This window comes from Oncorhynchus nerka, linkage group LG15 (assembly GCF_034236695.1).
Source record: "Oncorhynchus nerka isolate Pitt River linkage group LG15, Oner_Uvic_2.0, whole genome shotgun sequence".
In the NCBI taxonomy this organism is placed as follows: domain Eukaryota; kingdom Metazoa; phylum Chordata; class Actinopteri; order Salmoniformes; family Salmonidae; genus Oncorhynchus; species Oncorhynchus nerka.
In genome coordinates, this window is record NC_088410.1 from 71,780,388 (window position 1) to 71,799,502 (window position 19,115).

The window sequence follows — 19,115 nt, forward strand, 5'->3', positions numbered from 1 at the left end:
GTCAGAAACAGACTCCATGAGGGTGGCATCTCGGTACATGTGAGAAGGGTTGACGCGAGGTGGAGGTGGCACAGAAGCTGGAGAAATGTTACCCCTAGCCCGATACCGCCACACAGCTCCCCTGGGACTGCTGTGCAGAACAAGGAAATATCAGTTCACTGAGAGAAACACGTGATTTAACTTCACTACACTTTCTAGAGCAGCGGTCACCAACCAGTCGATCTCCAAAGCATGCCTAGTCGATCGACAAATATTTCTGCAAAAAACCCAATGATAAAGCTTTATTTTTTTAGTGGTAGGTGCACCCAATTTCAGGTGCCCTGCACGCGGGGTAGGCAAAATGCCATTTTTAACCATTTCATGTGGCTGAAGGCACAAACTCTGCCTCCTCGGCGGGCTCGGAGAGCATATCAAGTGCACTATTATGCCTTCCACTGGCCAATTGGATGGCTCAGATTAGAGGTCGACCGATTTTTATGATTTTCACACCGATATTATTGGAGGACCTAAAAAAGATACCAATTTAATTGGCCGATATTTATTTTATATTGTAATTATTTTTTATATATAATGACCATTACACCAATACTGAATGAAGTGCAATATGTACTATGTAAGAAAGCTAACGTTTAAGTTCCTTGCTCAGAACATGAGAACATATGAAATCTGGTGGTTCGTTTTAACATGAGTCTTCAATATTCCCAGGTAAGAAGTTTTAGGTTGTAGTTATTATAGGACTATTTCTCTCTATACCATTTGTATTTCATATACCTTTGACTAATGGAAATTCTTATAGGAACTATAGTATTGCCAGCCTAATCTCGGGAGTTGATAGGCTAGTCATAAACAGCACAATGCTTGAAGCACAGCGAAGTGTTGCTAGCAAATGCAGGAGTGCTGTTTGAATGAATGCTATCAAATCATAGACTTAATTATAATATAACACAGAAATACGAGCCTTACGTAGTTAATATGGTCAAATCCGGAAACACTCATTTAGAAAACGAAACGTTTATTCTTTCAATGAAATACGGAACCATTCCGTATTTTATCTAATGGGTGGCATCCCTGAGTCTAAATATTGCTGTTACATTGCACAACCTTCAATGTTATGTCCATAATTATGTACAATTCTGTCAAATTAATTACGGTCTTTGTTAGGAATAAATGGTCTTCACACAGTTCGCACCGAGCCAGGCAGCCCAAACTGCTGCATATACCCGGACTCTGCTTGCACAGAACGTAAGAAGTGACACAATTTCCCTAGTTAAAAGAAATTCATTTTAGCAGGCAATATTAACTAAATATGCAGGTTTAAAAATGTGTATTGATTTTAAGGAAAGGCATTGATGTTTATAGTTAGGTACACATTTTGTGCAACGACAGTGATTTTTTTTTCGCGAATGCACTTGTTAAATCATCACCCATTTGTCGAAGTAGGCTATGATTCGATGATAAATTAACAGGCATCGATTATATGCAACGCAGGACAAGCTAGATAAACTAGTAATATCATCAACCATGTGTAGTTAACTAGTGATTATGTGAAGATTGATTGTGTTTTATAAAGATAAGTTTAATGCTAGCTAGCTACTTACCGTGGCTCCTTGTGCCACTCTCATAACAGGTGGTCAGCCTGCCACGCAGTCTCCTCGGGGAGTGCAATGTAATCGGCCATAATCGGTGTCCATAAATGCCGATTACCGATTTGCTATGAAAACTTGAAATCGGCCCTAATTTAATTGGCCATTCCGATTAATCGGTCGACCTCTAGCTCAGATTACCATGTCTGCAGTAACGTAGCAGGTATAATGGAAAGCTACAGCAAAGTTGATACTGTAAGGTTTTAAAACATTTAAAACTGACTAGAGAGACTTTCAACGAATACAACAAAGCACTTCTGTTTGAGTGAGTTCATGTTTAGTGCTGAGTAAGAACTTGTCAACACTTTGTATTAAACACTTTTATAAGCCATAAATGCACGTTCCTATTTCTACTCAGAGCTACAACAAGCACGGCAGCCTTAATGAATGAGAAGGAAAGTGTATGGATAGGCTTGAGTTGGTGTTATTAGCGGCTTGGGTATTAATATCTAGGAATATTTCACTTTCTCTGTTCATAGGAGTAAGAACTTTAATTTATGCATGACGCAGAAGTAATGCGGTGCGACTCGAGTTTTGTCATCAATGTCCTTTTTTAGTCCGTGGAGGAAAGGGAGAGCAGAGGGATGTTCAGTCTGCTGCTCTCTCCCACACCTGAGACTGACCACCAGATGCAGGCACCATCAGCCCAGTAAAATAAAAAGCTAATGATTTTAATGTATGCTCACTCAGCTGTGCTTCACAAGTAATACAACAGATCTTTTAGCGGTGCGATCATATAGCCTACATAAAAAATAAATTACAAAAATGAACAATCCATTGGCAGAGCAATTCAAGCAAAGCCAATATGCAGTGATAATGTATTGGGCCAATAGGTTACTTCACAAACCTCATTGCTACAGTACTGTTTTTAATTGGTTAATGTTTCATAGGCTTTTTTAAGTCATGTTAAGAAAAATATCTGTGTGGAGGATCTCGGCTTGATCTTGACTCAGAAAAGGTTGGTGACCACTGTTCTAGAGTTTTCCCTGTTAACACTACCAACGTTTCCCTTTACTGTGGCAATTGTGTTTGAATCAACGCAATATTAGACCCTTTCAATGCGACATACTGAAACAAAATACTATGCAAGAGATTTTGTTGTAGGCAGAACGCATAGGAGTAGGATTCTATTGCATTGAGACACACTACTCCACCCATACTCTACACAGACTGGTGCAGCATAACCAATCAGAGCTACAGTAGGCCTATATACAAATGGATCATTGTCATATGGATCTGTGCCATTTAATTTGAACTGGACTGTTACAGCACGAGCAATAGTGAGTAGATGCACTTGTTTTGAGATCAAAGCCTTGCAGAGCAAGGGGAATAACTACTCCAAGTCTCAGAGCTAGTGACATTTGAAACGCTATTAGCGCGCACCCTGCTAACTAGCTAGCCATTTCACATCGGTTACACCAGCCATTAGGCTGATAGGCTTGAAGTCATAAACAGCGCTGTGCTTGCGAAGAGCTGCTGGCAAAACGCACAAAAGTGCTGTTTGAATGAATGCTTACGAGCCTGCTGCTGCCTACCATCGCTCAGACTGCTCTATCAAATCATAGACTTAGTTATAACACACAGAAATACGAGCCTTTGGTCATTAATATGGTCGAATCCGGAAACTATTATTTCGGTGAAATACGGAACCGTTCGGTATTTTATCTAACGGGTGGTATCCCTAAGTCTAAATATTCTTGTTACATTTCACAACCTTCAATGTTATGTCAAATTAGTTCGCAATGAGCCAGGCTGCCCAAACTGTTGCATATACCCTGACTCCGCATTCGCTTAACAGGCAGTCTCCTTGTGGAGAGCAACGAGAGGCAGGTGGTTGTAGCGTTGGACTAGTTAACTGTAAGGTTGCAAGATTGGATCCCCCGAGCTGACAAGGTGAAAATCTGTCTTTCTGCCCCTGAACAAGGCAGTTAGTTAACCCACCGTTCCTAGGCCGTCATTGAAAATAAGAATGTGTTCTTAACTGACTTGCCTAGTTAAATAAACGTATTTAAAAAAACAATTTAAAAAAAAATTGCCGCCCAAAAATACAGATTTCCGATTGTTATGAAAACATGTAATCGGCCTTAATTAATCAGCCATTCTGATTAATCAGTAGGCCTCTGGTTATATTGTCATTCAGCCACGACTCCTTGAAGCATTAGATGTTCCTTTTTAATATTCCGTTGGTTGTTTTATCTTCCGTTTAACTTGTCAATTTTATTCTCCAAGGATTGCATGTTTGATGTCAGAATTGAGGGAAGTGGGTTTTTTTTCCGGATCGCCTATGAATTCTCAGAAGGCAACCCGCTCTTCGGCCCCTCTTTCTCTGCCTCCTCTTCACGCTGATCACGGGGATCGGGACCTGTTCCCGAGGAAGCAGTATATCCTTTGCGTCAGAGTCGGAAGCAGTATATCCTTTGCGTCAGAGTCGTGAAATGGAAAAAAAGATTCTGCTAGTCCGTGGTGAGTAATTGCAGTCCTGATGTCTAGAAGTTATTTTCGGGCATAAGAGATGGTAGCGGCAACATTATGTACAAAATAAGTAAACTTATAAACAACGCAAATGAACGAACAAAAAACGCAATCGGCTGGGGGCACGTAAAACGCCTGGTGCCTTCTCCAGCAACAGCTTACATAATAATTAGTACATTTATTATTATTATTATTATTATTGAGTAAGAGCAAACGTATCTAGCTAACATAATTAGTTATACAGCCTGATAATATTAGTGATGGTGTAGACCTAAATCAGCATGTTTGTGCAACAGTATCTAAAGAGGAATATGCAAAGCAAGAATAGCTACATGAAGTAGCAAAGAGAACATGCAATGCAGCCAAAGCTTATAGGGTCCCCTAGGAAACACTTAGCAACACTTTATTTCCGACCCTGTCAAAATAACTCCTCACTGGCATTTTAATTCGTTGTCATCTCAAACAACACTGTATTCAAAGTGCCCACTATTGTATTCTAACTATAGAATTAGATTAGTCATATTTCCATTCCAACAGTTTTGCTCTAATTCTCAAGTCAAATTGCAACTGCAGCATTTGGTAAAAAAAAGTCATAGATTATTTGCCCATATCATGCAAATATATATTTTTGACTACTTTTACTTCACTACATTCCTAAAGAAAATACTGTACATTTTACTCCATACATTTTCCCTGACACCTAAAAGTACTAGTTACATTTTGAATACAAATGCTTTGTGCATGTGTCTGCTCAAACGGTCAGAAACAGACTCCATGAGGTTGGTATGAGGGCCCGACGTCCACAGGTGGGGGTTGTGCTTACAGCCCAACACCGTGCAGGACGTTTGGCATTTGCCAGAGAACACCAAGATTGGCAAATTCGCCACTGGCGCCCTGTGCTCTTCACAGATGAAAGCAGGTTCACACTGAGCACGTGACAGAGTCTGGAGACGCTGTGGAGAACGTTCTGCTGCCTGCAACATCCTCCAGCATGACCGGTTTGGCGGTGGGTCAGTCATGGTGTGGGGTGGCATTTCTTTGGGGGTCCGCACAGCCCTCCATATGCTCGCCAGAGGTAGCCTGACTGCCATTAGGTACCGAGATGAGATCCTCAGACCCCTTGTGAGACCATATGCTGGTGCGGTTGGCCCTGGATTCCTCCTAATGCAAGACCATGCTGGACCTCATGTGGCTGGAGTGTGTCAGCAGTTCCTGCAAGAGGAAGGCATTGATGCTATGGACTGGCCCGCCCGTTCCCCAGACTTGAATCCAATTGAGCACATCTGGGACATCGTGTCTCGCTCCATCCACCAACGCCACGTTGCACCACAGACTGTCCAGGAGTTAACGGATGCTTTAGTCCAGGTCTGGGAGGAGATTTCTCAGGAGACCATCCGCCACCTCATCAGGAGCATGCCCAGGCGTTGTAGGGAGGTCATACAGGCACGTGGAGGCCACACACACTACTGAGCCTCATTTTGACTTGTTTTAAGGACATTACATCAAAGTTGGATCAGCCTGTAGTGTGGTTTTCCACTTTAATTTTGAGTGTGACTCCAAATCCATACCTCCATGGGTTGATACATTTGATTTCCATTGATCATTTTTGTGTGATTTTGTTGTCAGCACATTCAACTATGTAAAGAAAAAAGTATTTAATAAGAATATTTCATTCATTCAGATCTAGGATGTGTTATTTTAGTGTTCCCTTTATTTTTTTGAGCAGTGTATTTTTAAACCTGCATATTTAGCTAGTTTTTTGTTTTTTTTACGTGTTATTTCTTACATTAGTACCCCAGGTCATCTTAGGTTTCATTACATACAGTCGAGAAGAACTACTGAACATAAGAGCAGCGTCAACTCACCATCAGTACGACCAAGAATATAACTTTCGCGAAGCGGATCCTGTGTTCTGCCTTTTACCCAGGACAACGGAATGGATCCCAGCCTGCGACCCAAAACAAAGACGTCGTAAAAGGGGGAAACGGAGCGGTCTTCTGGTCAGACTCCGGAGACGGGCACATCGTGCACCACTCCCTAGCATTCTTCTCGCCAATGTCCAGTCTATTGACAACAAGGTTGATGAAATCCGAGCAAGGGTAGCATTCCAGAGGGACATCAGAGACTGTAACGTTCTTTGCTTCACGGAAGCATGGCTCACTGGAGAGACGCTATCGGAATCGGTGCAGCCAGCTGGTTTCTCCACGCATCGCGCCGACAGAAACAAACATCTTTCTGGTAAGAAGAGGGGCGGGGGCGTATGCTTCATGGTTAACGTGACGTGGTGTGATCATAACAACATACAGGTACTCAAGTCCTTCTGTTCACCTGATTTAGAATTCCTCACAATCAAATGTCGACCGCATTATCTTCCAAGGGAATTCTCTTCGATTATAATCACAGCCGTATATATTCCCCCCAAGCAGACACATCGATGGCTCTGAACAAACTTTATTTGACTCTTTGCAAACTGGAATCCATTTATCCGGAGGCTGCATTCATTGTAGCTGGGGACTTTAACAAGGCTAATCTGAAAACAATTTTATCAGCATATCGATTGCGCAACCAGGGCTGGAAAAACCTTGGATCACTGCTATTCTAACTTCCGCGACGCATATAAGGCCCTGCCCCGCCCTCCTTTCGGAAAAGCTGACCACGACTCCATTTTGTTGATCCCTGCCTACAGACAGAAACTAAAACAAGAAGATCCCGCGCTGAGGTCTGTTCAACGCTGGTCCGACCAATCTGATTCCACACTCCAAGACTGCTTCCATCACGTGGACTGGGATATGTTTCGTATTGCGTCAGTCAACAACATTGACGAATACGCTTAATACGCTTAAAACATTCCCAAACCAGAAACCGTGGATTGATGGCAGCATTCGCGTGAAACTGAAAGCGCGAACCACTGCTTTTAATCAGGGCAAGGTGTCTGGTAATATGTCCGAATATAAACAATGCAGCTATTCCCTCCGCAAGGCTATTAAACAAGCTAAGCGTCAGTACAGAGACAAAGTGGAATCTCAATTCAATGGCTCAGACACAAGAGGCATGTGGCAGGGTCTACAGTCAATCACGGACTACAAGAAGAAACCCAGCCCAGTCACGGACCAGGATGTCTTGCTCCCAGGCAGACTAAATAACTTTTTTGCCCGCTTTGAGGACAATACATTGCCACTGACACGGCCTGCAACGAAAACATGCAGTCTCTCCTTCACTGCAGCCGAGGTGAGTAAGACATTTAAACGTGTTAACCCTCGCAAGGCTGCAGGCCCAGACGGCATCCCCAGCCGCGCCCTCAGAGCATGCGCAGACCAGCTGGCTGGTGTGTTTACGGACATATTCAATCAATCCCTATACCAGTCTGCTGTTCCCACATGCTTCAAGAGGGCCACCATTGTTCCTGTTCCCAAGAAAGCTAAGGTAACTGAGCTAAACGACTACCGCCCCGTAGCACTCACTTCCGTCATCATGAAGTGCTTTGAGAGACTAGTCAAGGACCATATCACCTCCACCCTAACTGACACCCTAGACCCACTCCAATTTGCTTACCGCCCAAATAGGTCCACAGACGATGCAATCTCAACCACACTGCACACTGCCCTAACCCATCTGGACAAGAGGAATACCTATGTGAGAATGCTGTTCATCGACTACAGCTCGGCATTTAACACCATAGTGCCCTCCAAGCTCGTCATCAAGCTCGAGACCCTGGGTCTCGACCCCGCCCTGTGCAACTGGGTACTGGACTTCAGGTGGTGAGGGTAGGCAACAACATTTCCACCCCGCTGATCCTCAACACTGGGGCCTCACAAGGGTGCGTTCTGAGCCCTCTCCTATACTCCCTGTTCACCCACGACTGCGTGGCCATGCACGCCTCCAACTCAATCATCAAGTTTGCGGACGACACAACAGTGGTAGGCTTGATTACCAACAACGACGAGACGGCCTACAGGGAGGAGGTGAGGGCCCTCGGAGTGTGGTGTCAGGAAAATAACCTCACACTCAACGTCAACAAAACTAAGGAGATGATTGTGGACTTCAGGAAACAGCAGAGGGAACACCCTCCTATCCACATTGATAGGACAGTAGTGGAGAGGGTAGTAAGTTTTAAGTTCCTTGGCGTACACATCACAGACAAACTGAATTGGTCCACCCACACAGACAGCATCGTGAAGAAGGCGCATCAGCGCCTCTTCAACCTCAGGAGGCTGAAGAAATTCTGCTTGTCACCAAAAGCACTCACAAACTTCTACAGATGCACAATCGAGAGCATCCTGTCGGGCTGTATCACCGCCTGGTACGGCAACTGCTCCGCCCACAACCGTAAGGCTCTCCAGAGGGTAGTGAGGTCTGCACAACGCATCACCGGGGGCAAACTACCTGCCCTCCAGGACACCTACACCACCCGATGTCACAGGAAGGCCATAAAGATCATCAAGAACAACAACCACCCGAGCCACTGCCTGTTCACCCCGCTATCATCCAGAAGGCGAGGTCAGTACAGGTGCATCAAAGCTGGGACCGAGAGACTGAAAAACAGCTTCTATCTCAAGGCCATCAGACTGTTAAACAGCCACCACTAACATTGAGTGGCTGCTGCCAACACACTGACTCAACTCCAGCCACTTTAATGATGGGAAATGATGTAAAATATATCACTAGCCACTTTAAACAATGCTACCTAATATAATGTTTACATACCCTACATTATTCATCTCATATGTATATGTATATACTGTACTCTATATCATCTACTGCATCTTTATGTAATGCATGTATCACTAGCCACTTTAACTATGCCACTTTGTTTACATACTCATCTCATATGTATATACTGCACTCAATACCATCTACTGTATCTTGCCTATGCCGCTCTGTACCATCACTCACTCATATATCTTTATGTACATATTCTTATCCCCTTACTTGTGTCTATAAGGTAGTAGTTTTGGAATTGTTAGCTAGATTACTTGTTGGTTATTACTGCATTGTCGGAACTAGAAGCACAAGCATTTCACTACACTCGCATTAACATCTGCTAACCATGTGTATGTGACAAATAAATTTGATTTGAAAGAATAAACTATTTGTTTTCGAAATTATAGTTTCCAGATTCGACCATATTAATGACCTAATGCTCGTATTGCTGTGTGTAATCAAGTCTATGATTTGATAGAGCAGTCTGACTGAGCGATGATAGGCAGCAGCAGGCTCGTAAGCGTTCATTCAAACAGCACTTTCCTGTGTTTTGCCAGCAGCTCTTCGCAATTTTTCAAGCATTGCACTGTTTATGACTTCAAGCCTATCAACTCTCGAAATTACGCTGGTGTAACCGATGTGAAATGGCTAGCTAGTTAGCGGGGTGCGTGCTAATAGCGTTTCAAACATCACTCGCTCTGAGACTTGGAGTAGTTCTTCCCCTTGCTCTGCATGGGTAACGCTGCTTCGAGGGTGGCTGTTGTCGATGTGTTCCTGGTTCGAGCCCAGGTAGCGGCGAGGAGAGGGACGGAAGCTATACTGTTACACTGGCAATACTAAAGTGCCTATAAGAACATCCAATAGTCAACGGTGTATGAAATACAAATCGTATAGAGAGAAATAGTCCTATAATAACTACAGCCTAAAACTTCTAACCTGGGAAAATTGAAGACTCATGTTAAAAGGAACCAACAGCTTTCATATGTTTTCATGTTCTGAGCAAGGAACTTAAATGTTAGCTTTCTTCCATGGCACATGGCACTTTTACTTTCTTCTCCAACACTTACTTTTTGCATTATTTAAACCAAATTGAACAGGTTTCATTATTTATTTGAGGCTAAATTGATTTTATTGATGTATTATATCAAGTTAAAAGAAGTGTTCATTCAGTAATTTTAATTGTCATTATTACAAAAAAAAAAAAAGGCAGATTAATCGGTATCCGTTTTTTTTGGGGGAGTCCTCCAATAATCGGTATCGGTGTTGAAAAATCATAATCGGTCAACCTCTAATGCCTACCACTGTTGTCACAAACATGCGTGGCCACGCAGTCATGGGAGAACAGGGAGTGCAGGAGGCGGCTGAGCACGCAACCCTGTGGGGCCCCTGTGTTGAGGATCAGTGTGGCGGAGGTGTTGTTGCCTACCTTCACCGCTTGGGGTCGGCCTGTCAGGAAGTCCAGGACCCAGTTGCACAGTGAGGGGTTCAGACCCAGGGCCCTGAGCTTAGTGATGAGCTTGGAGGGTACTATGGTGTTGAAGGCTGAGCTGTAGTTGATGAACAGCATTCTTACATTAGGTATATCTCTTGTCAGGGTGGGATAGGGCAGTGTACGGTGTGATTGTGATTGCTTAAGTCCTTGGATCTGTTGGTGATATGCAAATTGTAGGTCTAGGGTGTCGTGTAAGTTGGAGGTAATATGTATGGTCCTTAACAAGCCTCTGGAAGTTTTTCATGATGAGACGTGAGTGCTATGGGGCGATAGGCTTTTTAGTTCAGTTACCTTCGCTTTCTTGGTTATCAGAACAATGGTGGACATCTTGAAGCAAGTGGGACCAACAGACTGGGAAATGGAGAAATTGAATATGTCCATAAACACTCCAGCCAGCTGGGCTGCACATGCTCTGATGATGCGGCTTGGGATGCCCTCTGGGCCGGCAGCCTTGCGAGGGTTAATACACTTAAATGACTTTCTCATGTCGGCCACTGAGAACAAAGGCACACGGTGCTTGTGGGGGGGCCCGCATTAGTGGCCCGACATTGTTTTCCTCGAAGCGGGTGAAGGAGGTGTTCAGCTTATCTGGAATCGAGGCATCGGAGTCTGCGATGTGGCTGGCTTACCCTTTTTATAATCCATGACTATCTGGAGTCCCTGCCACATACACATCGGTGTCTGAGCAGTTGAATTGCGACTCCTCCTCTTTCTCCCTGTACTGTCGTTTTGCCTCTGATTGCCTTTCTGATGTCATAGTCAGTCTGTTTTGTACACATCCATGCATATTCCCAGTCACCATGCCATGGTTAAATGTGGTGTTTTTGGTTTGGATGAGTTCTAATCATCACAGTAGGAACAACATTGTCTATGCACTTCCTGATGAACGCAGTTATCGAGTCAGTGTACACCGCTACTATTATACCCCTCAAACCAGATGCCAAAAAGGATTGCGTAGTTTGCAGCCCTTGTACTCCGTCTAATACAAGATTTCATGTAATGCTTTGAGAAGAAAGGCAGTCAGATTGTGTAGCCTAATTGCTGTGTTTTCTCTCTGGAAAAAGGGAAACATAATGCGGTGTCAGCCAGGCTTTGAACCCGCTCAAGGCTTTTTTGTGCTTCAGTGATGAGCTACAAGCCTTGCCCTTGTCTCTGAGAAAATGGTTCCCTGCCATTGTCTCCGTTCTCTCCAATCATCGCTTTAATTAATTAATATTGGACAAAGCCGATTCCCGCTGCCTTTTTTTATTTTTATCACACTCGATCTGTTTCTTGCTCTCTCCCCCTGTCCCCCCACATGCTCACTCCAGTGCTGCTGACAGTGCAAAAGGAGGTGTGAGGGAGGTAGGGGGTGCCTTTTAACGCATCTGTTCTCAGGGACTCTCACTGACTCGCAAGGTTCACTCATCACACACACATTCATTCTCTCTCCCTCTCTCCATCTCTCCCGGTCTCTTTCTAGCTGTCTCATGCTCATTCTCTCCGTCACTCAGTAACATAACCACTGACACAGGAACGCATACTAGAGGGGAGCCATCCACCAGTCCTGTCTCATTCATCCACTCTCCTCTTGTCTCTCTCTCCTTCTTCTTGGAATCTTGCTGTACCGTTCCTGCTCTGCTCTACCTCCATCCCATCCCTACGTCAGGAGGATCAGATCGCTGCCTGAGCAGTAGCCAGCACCACTGAGCAGAGGTAGGTGTTAGACTACAGCATCGTGGCTGAGGCGCCGCTCTCCTTCATCTCTTTCCCTTTCTCTTATCTCATTCCCTCAGTGTGTGTGCTTGTAGCACAGCAGATGACATACAATTCGTCAGTAATTAGCATCGTATGGATCTAGTCTTTGGTTTGTTGCTCTTGCTTCACTGAGAGGCGTCTGTGCATACCATATGACACTGGGTGTATTTCTGCTCTGTCTCCCCACTCTCTCTCGGTCTGTCTCATGTTTTATGCATGACCTGTCCTCTTAAATTAATCCCGGGACTGGCCATGCTGTGGGATTTATAGAGAACCACCTTAAAATAGCTTTGCTGTGAGGGTACACGCACGACACAAATGCACACAGTCTGTACTGAGTGGTGAGTTTTGAGCCGGAACCCTTATCTGCTTCTGTCAATGCTGCAGTGCCCATCTGTTGCAGACAATGTCGTCTTTATGCAACACACCCCAGCAAGACATGTAAATAACCTGATTTTCTAATGTTGTGATGTTTGTAGTCCAGCGGTTGTGACAGTTGGCTGTGGCAGGCTGGCTGGCTGTGGGTTATTCCATCACCTTCTCATGCTGGGGCTGTAGCAGCTGACAGTGGCGTTGAGGCTTCCTCTGGGCTCTTGTCCAAGGCTGGGGTGAGCAGCGCAGAAGAGGCTCGCTGCAGGGGTTTGGTGCAGTAAGTTGTTGCATGTAGCCAGCAGCAGCAGAGAACGGAGAGCAAGGCAGATCTCTGTTTTGATACTGAATATCCTTAGGTGAGTTTTTACACCAGCCTTGCAGAAAGTGGTTGTCAGTTATACAGTTAGTATGACAGCAATGTTATGACAATTTCCTTAATGTTTTGTGCGCGGTTATACATCTATTGTGATGACAGACTACGTGATGCATTTAGCCAACATTAACACTGTAAAGTTGTGATGTTCGGTCGGCCTTGACGAGGCCTTCTATAGGACATTGGAGAGGAACACTGGGTGTAATTGGAAGTAGATGTGTTACAGCTGATCTTTGTAGTCTTCAGAGACCGACGTACTGTGCAGCAGCAGCAGACTGCTGAGGGATGACCAGGCTGATGTACAGTACTCCCACAGAGGAGAACTTCCTGGATGCTCATGAGGGAGATTTCCCTAAACAGAGCTCTGTAATAATCCTCTAGTTGAGAGGTAGTGGCCTGTCTCATTAGCGCTCTTCATGGGCCACACACACATACCCACATGCATGCATACATACATGCATACATACCCACATGCATGCATACATACATGCATACATACATACATGTATGTATGTATACATACATACATGCATACATACATACATGTATGTATGTATACATACATACATACATACATACATACATACATACATACATACATACATACATACATAGACAATATATATGTATGTGTGTATTGTCATACATACATACATACGTACGTACGTATATACATACATACGTGTGTGTATATATATATATATATATATATATATATATATATATATATATATATATATATATATATATATATACACACGTATGTATGTATATACGTACGTGTATGTATGTATGTATATATATATATATATATATATATATATATAGATGTCTGTTTTGTCACACATCTGCCCAGCAGGTGTGTTTTCTTCCTCAGCCCTCTGTGGCTGTGATGCATAGTAGTCTTAACAGCAACCCACTGTGGGAGGGGTTTATATGTCCCTCTTAGGTGTAACTTGTACTCTGAAGTGTTCAGCAGAGCTGTATACCCTGACAGTTATACAGCAAACTTAATGCAACTCCATGACCCTCTTGCTCTGTCAGTGCTACGTACTGCCTTCTGAGCATCTTAACCAGTACATCTTAACACCACTCTGTATTACCTCATATTGGTCACCTATATTCTAGTTGATTTGGTGAGAGTGGGTAAAATACCAATGACCTGCAGTTGACTTTTCTCTGTCCTCACTGAGGATTCCGCTAGCTAGCCTCAGCTCGGTTCCAGCTCTGTTGGATTAGTGTGATGTGATTACTGTGTTCTTTCAGAGGGCGACATACAGCCTCACACTGGTTTGGCTCTGTGACGATACTGTTTGTTGTTTCCCAGGAAACGGAGTCCACACGGCCAGAAAAGAACGGCTTCCCCAGAGGAAGCTTCCTCCTGGTGTTCTTCTGAGGATGCCTATAGCTAGGCTGTGTTATGCCTGCTATGAATTTTCACTGACTAAAAAGTGCCATGATAACTAGGCCTATTGAGTACATTGCTTCGTCCAGTTTCTACAGAATGCGTCTTCCAGTGCTGGATTCGCTGTAGGGTTTGGTCCCCGAGTGGCCTAGAGGGCCCTTACTGCTGTTGTCATAATGCTGTGCCAGCGCCTCACACTCCATGCTGTGTGGCAGGACTCTGTCTTCATAGGTTTTAAAATCACCCTGATGACAGTGAGCCAAGCACTAAAATATAGCCGTTCAGTGGAAGCAGGAGGATGTCGTGGCTAATAAAAGGCTTAATTGATTCCCAGTGATAAAGTGCTTAGTGTAGACGTAGCTGCTGGATGGGCTCAGCTCCACTCAACATTTTTGGCACCTTGTCCTGACTGGACTGGGTCCTGACTGAAACAAGTAATGCAAGGTAAGGCCAAAATAACCTTGAGCAATGGTAAATACTTTCTCAGTTCAGATGCATTACTAACACACTTTTCTGAATTGAATTGTCTGACTGAACTCTTAATGAGAATGTAGAAGCTCTGCATGGCCAATTGCCAAATGAATGACCTCCGTGGTAAAGTCATTCTGATGTTTTCTGGGGTGGTGTAGTAATCTCAACCTCCCACTCAGACACTGACGGAGCTGATCAGAATTGGAAGTGTTCACACCTCACAGGGGGCCTAGCTGTATATCGCACTGCAGCAGGCCCAGCCCTGCACACAGCAGTCATCTCTCCACACTTCCACTTTCACAAGTCACAGAAATGACATTCATTCTCAGAATTTCCTACCCAGCTTCTTCACATGTGATAATGACTAACTTGTCTGTTCCAATGCAGAAAGTGCAATGTTTGACTTGGGATCCAATAGTAGGTACTTTCTGACTAGTAGCCTATATGAATAAATTCACATAGCCTAAGTGATATGTGAATTAGACTATTGACTACAGTGTATATAAAAGCCATGTGAATTCTGCCGTGTGTACAGTATACTTTGAACACCGTGGTACTTCTTTATACAGGGTGTGCTGGTCCTGCCTGGTCAAGTACAGAAGCTAGGCAATATTTTGTGACGCTGAATGATGATCTAGCGTGGTTTAGACACGTCACTTATGTGACAATGGTATTTTGTGATGTGAGTTATAAGGGAAATGTCTGCACCTGACACGGTGGCTTCAGATTGATTAGAACAGCTCAGTGTGGGCTGTGGATTCTACGTCTCTACTGTACGTGTGCTCTCTGGGTCTGTTCTAGGATCAGGTCCGTCCATGTAATCATTGATCTAAAAGACTAAACTGTTCCTAAATCAGCCCTACTACTCTGAGATGCTTGAAATATATATTAATATATATATAATATATATATATTGCCGAGTTTCTTACTTGCAATTCCGAGGTGGATGACCGTTCAAAATTTTTTTTCAGTCAGAAACACTTTTTTTTTTTTTGTCTTCAGAATCAGTTGAGGCTTCATATGAATCGGAAAGGATCACCTATGCCCCACCCAGTGACCTTTTTGTGTTGTTTTGGGCTAACATTAGCTAAGTAGATAGCATTTAGAACGTCTTTAGAGTAAACTTGAGTAGGTCTACACCTACGTAGGCCTATAAACTGAAGAGTCACCTGAAGCTTGAGAGCAATGGGAGATACAGTAGTGGAATGCAGTGATGAGGCAGAGGGCTCGTAATGAAGACTACTGGTTATTACTCTGAACTGTATGTGGTGAGCTTTCTGGCGCCTATAGCTGCTGAGGCATCACCCAAGTGGGTGCCATACATTGACATTTTTTGACACATTTTTACGGTGTTACTTTGGTGCCTTGTTGCGAACAGGGTGCATGGTTTGAACATTTCTATTCTGTACAGGCTTCCTTTTCACTCTGTCAACTAGGTTAGTATTGTTGATCCATGTTAAGTTTTCTCCTATCACAGCCATTAAACTGTAACTGTTTTAATGTCACCATTGGCCTCACTGGGATATCCCTGAGCGGTTTCCTTCCTCTCCGGCAACTGAGTTAGGAAGGACGCCTGTATATTTGTAGTATCTGGGTGTATGGATACACCATTCAAAGTGTAATTAATAACTTCGCCAAGTGATATTCAATGTTGGCTTTTCAATGTTGACATATAAACCCCTTTGCAAGGCATTGGAAAACCCCTCTGGTTGTGATTCTGTTTTTTGAAGTGGACTGTTTGACTGAGGGAACTTATCTGTATGTGTGGGGTACAGAGATAGTCACTCAAAGATCATGTTAACCACTATTGCACACAGTGAGTCCGTGCAATTTATTATGTGACTTGTTAAGCAAATGTTTACTCTTGAACTTCATTAGGCTTTCCATAAGAGGTTGAATACTTATTGACTTGTTATTTCAGCTTTCCATTTTAATTCATTTGTAAACATTTCTAAAAGCATAATTTCACTTTGACATTCTGGGGTATGTAGGCCAGTGACACAATCTCTTATTTAATCAACTTTAAATTTAGGCTATAACACAGCAAAATTTGGGAAATGTCAAGGGGTTTGAATACTTTCTGAAGGTACTATAGCAAGCTAAAGGCACGGCAGGCAGTAGATCTGTTTTCAAAGATGTAACGTTATGATGAAATAGTCCATTTTAAGGAGAACAAAAACGACTTACATTTGAACACCACTGCCGACACTTTGCTTTTCGCCGTCTTCCAAATGGTTTACTTGATCTAGCTATCACAGCCCCCCTCTTCTAATGCGTTGTGGCTGTGAAATTCTACCTGATGAAAAGACGAAATTGGTTTAACATCCTGGCATTTAACACATGCTTTTCGAAAATTCATACTATAAAACGTTCTTTCTTTCTCATACTGAGAATGTGTCATGCGCAATTGCGTTTCCTGCCATTTGTTGATTTCGGTAGCGCATCTTATCTAATTGATCAGCTGTTGTCATAGCTGAAATGACTACTGTATGACATCTGGTCATTTAAACTATTCTTGATTTTTGAAATGTCACATACATACTATTAAATGCCTTACAATTTACGACGCAAGTATGTGAATTTGGACACGGCCACTGTCCCAGTATACAGGAAAGGCTCTCGGACATTTACAGCCCAAAGTGTGAAGGAGAATTCCACGATGGAGGGCTCACAGATCTACTGTCTGCTCTGCTGCAGTGTGAGCTGTGCATAGGGTTACAACACCAGAGCTGGCAGAACACGGGGAGGAGAAATGAGAGACAACACTTCAAGTTAGAAGGAAAGCAAGCGTATGAGAGAGAGATATAAACAAAGGGAGGCTTTGTGGAGAAGGGCGGGGCAGCGTTACTTTATTGCTGAGTAAAGCTATAGCTTACTGCTCTGCGGCTGGTCTCTGACCAATCATTGCAGAGCTGCATGACAACTCACCAATGGGCTGGGCCTGCCTGTTTGTTCTGTTACGTGGAGGACAGCGTGTGTGTTTGATGTGTGACCCACACCACCTTGGCTCTGTGCTGTCTCATGGATTTGGGGACTGCCAGCCAGGTCCAGTAAGGGGGAGAGATAGAGGACACATTGAAACTGTAGCTCAGTGGCACTGGCAGCCTCAGGCTGCGGACTCAGACTCTCAGCAGGACATGTGGAACACAGCCTGACAGCACAGAGGATGTCTCACTGATGTTCACACTGATAGTCATACACTGATGGATACACACAGCACTGTCTTTATACAAACAGAAATATGCAGAGTGGCTTACTTTCTGTACACAGATGCAATTCACTATCACGCAATAGCCTGTCTTGTGTCCTTTGTAAAACTGACACTCACCAATTCACTTTGACTTACACATTTTTTCACATTAGAAAATATCTGAGAACAGTGCGGCATTCACATTGATCAGAAAGATGTTCCATTCATATTGATGCACCTCAACTCTTTGTCCAACATTGGGTACATTTGAAGTGTTTGACGTCTAGTCCTGTCACACTACCCTATACTGTTTCACTGTAACACAGAACAGTGGTCTATTCTCTTATTGTGAAACACAGACTTGCACTCTCTAGCAGTAGTCATGTTCTAACACTACAGCCCAGAAATAGACTGGGAAACAAGCACTTGCCAGGCCCCACACATTGATTGTCTGTGACACAGGTTACAGCCAGGCCTCAGGCATGTGGCCACAAACACGATGATGATGTTAGTCCCCAAGGAAGAATTCTATTTCCTCTCCTCTCGTCATGGACCATAACACACACTGTGCTGCTAGGGGTACCTGCTAGGGGTACCTGCCTGGCTTTCAGTCGGCAACATGCACTTGCAGCGTACATCAAAGCGCTCTTTGTACATGTTCTTTTTATACAGCAGGATGAAAGATGAACCTGTTCACTTCCTATGCTAAATGGATTGTGTTGGACGTAGTGAGTCAGAGGGGTGTCTTATTAAAAAGAGCAGTGGGAGCCTGGCCTGTCCTGCGGTGGTGGGGCGTATGTGGAAAGTGACCCTGCGATGGCATCTGTTAGCGCGTGAGTCAGATGTGTGGACATGTATCAAATCAGACAGATGGAACCCAACACAGTGTTTTTATTGTGTGTGCACTTGAGGATTTTGTTAAGTGTGTGTGTTTCTGGGACATGGCTGCCTGTGCTGTACCGTCCCACAGCTGATCCAGGAACAACTTCCCTCTGAGCTGCCTGCCTGCCATGTAGAGACCATTTGAATCAGATGGTCTGTGTCAGAGGCAGATTGTCAGTGCACTCAGGAATAGCCCGTGTATACTGAAAAAAATATAATCTGAACATGAAACAATTTCAAACATTTTACTGAGTTACAGTTCATATAAGGAAATCAGTCAATTTAAATCAATTCATTAGGCCCTAATCTATGGATTTAACATGACTGGGAATACAGATATGCATCTGTTGGTCAGATGGCCTTAAAAAAAGGAGAGG

The 19,115-nt window shown here is 43.7% G+C and overlaps 1 protein-coding gene across 7 annotated transcripts in view; it reads left to right on the top strand.

The window, feature by feature from the left end:
* The window catches only part of kcnab2a (potassium voltage-gated channel subfamily A regulatory beta subunit 2a), a 134,920-nt gene that overhangs the window by 14,602 nt on the left and 101,203 nt on the right, over window positions 1-19,115 (top strand). For 3 of the 7 annotated variants that reach the window (XM_065001875.1, XM_065001873.1, XM_065001878.1), the window contains exon 2: window positions 11,957-12,003. The exons of 1 other annotated variant lie outside the window; for it this stretch is intronic. The gene's annotated coding sequence lies outside the window, so the exon portion shown is untranslated. Of the gene's footprint in view, window positions 1-4,044; window positions 4,107-11,423; window positions 12,004-12,661; window positions 12,774-19,115 lie in introns of those variants that run through there. 3 more of the 7 variants (XM_065001874.1, XM_029683441.2, XM_065001877.1) reach the window with 3 other exon arrangements.